This window comes from Trachymyrmex septentrionalis, unplaced genomic scaffold (genome assembly GCF_001594115.1).
Source record: "Trachymyrmex septentrionalis isolate Tsep2-gDNA-1 unplaced genomic scaffold, Tsep1.0 scaffold8, whole genome shotgun sequence".
NCBI classification, from domain to species: Eukaryota; Metazoa; Arthropoda; class Insecta; order Hymenoptera; family Formicidae; genus Trachymyrmex; species Trachymyrmex septentrionalis.
In genome coordinates this window covers 2,508,222-2,512,318 of record NW_017305987.1, presented here as the reverse complement: position 1 = coordinate 2,512,318, position 4,097 = coordinate 2,508,222, and the positions used below count along the sequence as shown (strand labels likewise).

Sequence of the window (4,097 nt, the reverse complement as noted above, 5' to 3'; positions counted from 1 at the left end):
ACTTTTTCCCTGAAGCGAAAATGTGAAAAATGAAAACTGTTATCATCGAAGGCCACACAGCAGATAGGCCTGTATTTTTTCCATATCCCAGGACTGAACTTCTTGCATGATTCATCCTTCTTCCTTTTCTTTTCACAGAACAGTGCAAGTTCAGTCTTGGAGTATGGAAAAAAACAGACCTTATATTCGAGGACGTTCTAGAAGCGTCCTTAACGTAAAGACGTCTTCTGAATGTCTTCAGAACATCCTTTGAAGGTCTGTACGGGGGAGGTGGGATAATGAAGAAACTTTTGACTTTTCACGCTTCTGCTCCAAGATAAAAGTTACATGATTGCTTTTCTGTTCGCGCACAGGAACCGCATCTTCCGTAGCCTACAGCGTCGTGTTCTGTGAACCGATCTGGGAATTCGAAATCTCCAAAGGAATCTCGTTTCTTTAAGCCTTTCGTTCACGATGCTAGAAATCGTTACGAGGTCTCGGATGGAAAAAGAATTAACAAATTATATTTGAACGGTTCAATCAACTAATCAATTCTGTCTCCGAGATCTCAAAGCGATTTCTATTCATACAGCACAGACTTTTACGAGACGTCCTAAAGACGTTCAGGGGACGTTCCTAGAATGTTCCGGATGAAGTATAATGTATGAAGGTAGCATCGTGGACACAACCTAAGCAGAACAAATTGATAACGTCAAAATGATGATTAAAATGAATCGTAAATGATCGAAATAAGCGCGACTTTTAGTAGTCATTTTGGAGCCATTCGATGTCATGTTGACGTCATGTTAACGTCAAAATGACGACAAATAACGCCAGCTTGTTTGCTCAAAACTTAAGCAGAAACTTATTTTCAAGTCAAAATGGCCCCAAAATGATTACTAAAAGATTATTTTTTTTTATGTCATATTGATGTCAAAATGATATTAAGACATAAAATGAGGAATAATGTCAACCTGTTTGCTGGGAAGCTACGCTTTGCGATACGGAAAGTTACATGATCGCTGCTCTATTCGCGACAAGATTTACATCTTTCGTAAACGCTTTTCGCACTTCTCTATCTTCTTCTTCCTCAATTGGCAACTTGCCGAGCTCACGAAAGCAAAACGGCCAGTATAATAGACGAAATGTACCTTCCGCAGGATAGCCGCAGAGAAATAAAAACGCCAAGTCAATGCCCGAGTATGCAAAACACTCTCAGTAGATTTCGTCGGAAATTTTCAAAAAATAATTCACGCTCCTCTACCGTCGTCCTGCTTCGAGAAGATCCGCTCCGGAGTGCCGGTGCTTCGTCAGGGTCGTTTCTCGCACGTCCTACTAAACTCACCGGAATCGGAAACTCACCGGTTTCCCCCCCCGACCTGCCTCGACCGGATTCGAGACAAGCGACTCGTCGCCCCGACGAAGACGACGCGAGCGGAGTCAACTGGTCCCGGTATCCGCGGGACAAGAGCGAGAGACCGTCGGCTCTGTCCTTCGAACGTTTCGCAATCCTACCTAAGCGACGCGGTCGGCTGGGCCTGTCCTTGACGACACGAGTGTGCGATCTGGGATCCCTGGTGAAGACGCGACGGGATGCCTCCGGGGAGCTCAGCGGGCATCAGCGGACGCGGAACCAGATAGGCAATTGCGAGTGCCGACCAGTGTCGACCGGCGCACACACTTATCGCGCGGACTGGCTGGCTGGCTGGCTGGCCGAAAGTCCGCGACGCGCATCGATTTACGCGGGGCACCGCGCATAAGCGGCGCTCGCTCAGGCGCGGATCACGCGAGGGATCACGGCAACAATTCCCCTCCCCTTCCCCCACCCCGCTGCCGACCCCAAGGCGGCTCTTGGGGTTCAGACCGCGCGCGCAGAAGGATATTTCGAGACAATTAAATTTCGCGAGATAACTTGGTTTTTAATTACGAACACGTTCTATTATGTATAGTCCTTTATGCAATGCTTCAATTTGTATACCTTGGGATGCGTAACTTCTATCTAAATAGGAACCCCTCCTCCGTTTTTTTTTATATAGATAGAAATTAAATTCGTGCAGACGATTTTGATCGAACTCCGGCTAACTTAATCGACGATTAATTTATCGAGCCATTAAAGCCCTGTGTTATTTCGTTAACGTTAATAAAATTATTATAACGTTCGTTTAATATATGAAATAATGGATTAACCGGATGATGAATTGTATAATCAGAAATTTTGCGATTCTATCGGTTGAATCAATCGTCGATTGAGATAGTTGGTTCAAATCATCGTGAGATGAAAAAAAATGGTTGGAAATTATTCATAATCTGTGTGATCTTTAATTTAAGATCTTAAGTCTAGTTTTAGATTAAAAATCTATAATCCAGTTTAATCGAATAAAGTGCCTGTTTCAAAATTATAGTAATCTTTAATACAATCTTAAATATGAGATTGGACTGTGAATACTATCCTAATTCCGAGTTCTGAAAGTACCAGAGGTCTGTTTTCTGTAAACTAATATACACTTTTGAAACTTAAAGTGAGATAAATATTTGATGAAAGAGAAAAAGATTCAAGTAGAACAAATCACGATAACGTCAAAATGGCAATAAAATCAATTATTGAAAAATGATTTAATGATCATTTCGATTTGTTCTACTTGGAAACAGTTCTAATCCAGTGCGGGAATAAAAATCGGACCTAGGATCGGGCCTTTAATGAGCTGGCCCTGACCGAAGCCCCAGCAGTATATTACGGCGGGAATTTTAAAGACACTTGAGTATATCGGCGAGCTAATCATTCACAAATTTAGCAATGTAGAAAAAAAAATTAACAGAGCAAAACAAAAGCATTTATTTGTATAATCTACTCAACGTATCCACCATTGTTCTCAACAAAGTTAAACATTTTATTCAGTTAAGAAATTTTCCTAAAATGTTTATCTAATCCATAATGCCCTGAACTGTACTTATGGATCTCTGTATAAAATACAATACTGTAACCCTGTATAGAATACAATAAATACAACACTATAACTGATACCAAAATTATATTGTTTTTAGCATTAATTTGATATTTGCACATGTTTTATATACAATATTAATATCCAATAGATAAATGTTCCAATATACATTCGATATCTATTTCTACTTCGTGTAAATTTATTTACGAAATGATACTTAATTAATAACTTATTGTTTTGCTTATTATATATGTCGATCGAATTGTACCTACGTCTCAAATGTTTCCACACATACATTTCAAAATAAAAGTATTGTCACTATACATATACATAATACAAAATTAATGTATAAAAAAATAACAATGTATTTAAATAATAAACTATATGTACACATATATTTCAATAAAATATATAATATGTATAATAAATTATGTGTACATATAATTTCTTTTTGCTTTTCACCTTTACATTATTACGTGTAAAAAGTCTTTGATATATTTTTACATAATGTAATATCACATATAAATAGTTTATAGTAAATATTTTGTCCTATCTTTTTTAATTATTTCAAATTATTTTATGACAAAATATTATATCATATATTATTACAAATTGACACTTAATCGCAAAATACAGTTTTAGATATTCTGAATTTTAAAAAATTTTCAAAGAGTACTTTGACATAATTTAATTATATATAATTTATGGAATATAGATAATTAAAATATGTAATTGATTATAACAGCACTTTGCCCATGACTAAAGACAAATTATATATCTAAATTTATTCATTTAATACTTTTCTCTGCCTCATAAATTATACATGTTTGAAAAGTTAATACATATGCATAAACTTTCAAATCCAAGGCAGGATAGCAAATTATCAAACACCTTCATACAATATTACACCTATCTACATCTATAAACTATACAATCTTCATAAACAATGAAGAAACTTAATATTGTATTTTTTCAAATGTATCCCCTTGATCACCCTTGTTCAGTAAAAAAAAAAAGAACAAGTCAGCAGACGTATCTCCAAATATTCGTTAAAACGTTACACAAAGTTTCTGTACATTCATAAATATAATCCTACAATTTTCTATTACCACCCAAAATAGTAGGGCGTGAAATGTGTCTTCTATAAATAAATTTAAAAATACATTTTTCTCCTAC

The 4,097-nt window shown here is 36.4% G+C and overlaps 1 protein-coding gene across 6 annotated transcripts in view; it reads right to left on the bottom strand.

Moving 5' to 3' along the window:
* LOC108754577 (gamma-1-syntrophin) overlaps positions 1–1,683 on the bottom strand; it is a 14,736-nt gene extending 13,053 nt beyond the window's left edge. For all 6 annotated transcript variants that reach the window (XM_018497002.1, XM_018497007.1, XM_018497004.1 and 3 more), the window contains exon 1: positions 1,495–1,683. The gene's annotated coding sequence lies outside the window, so the exon portion shown is untranslated. The remainder of the gene's footprint in view (positions 1–1,494) is intronic.
* Positions 1,684–4,097: the final 2,414 nt, after the last annotated feature.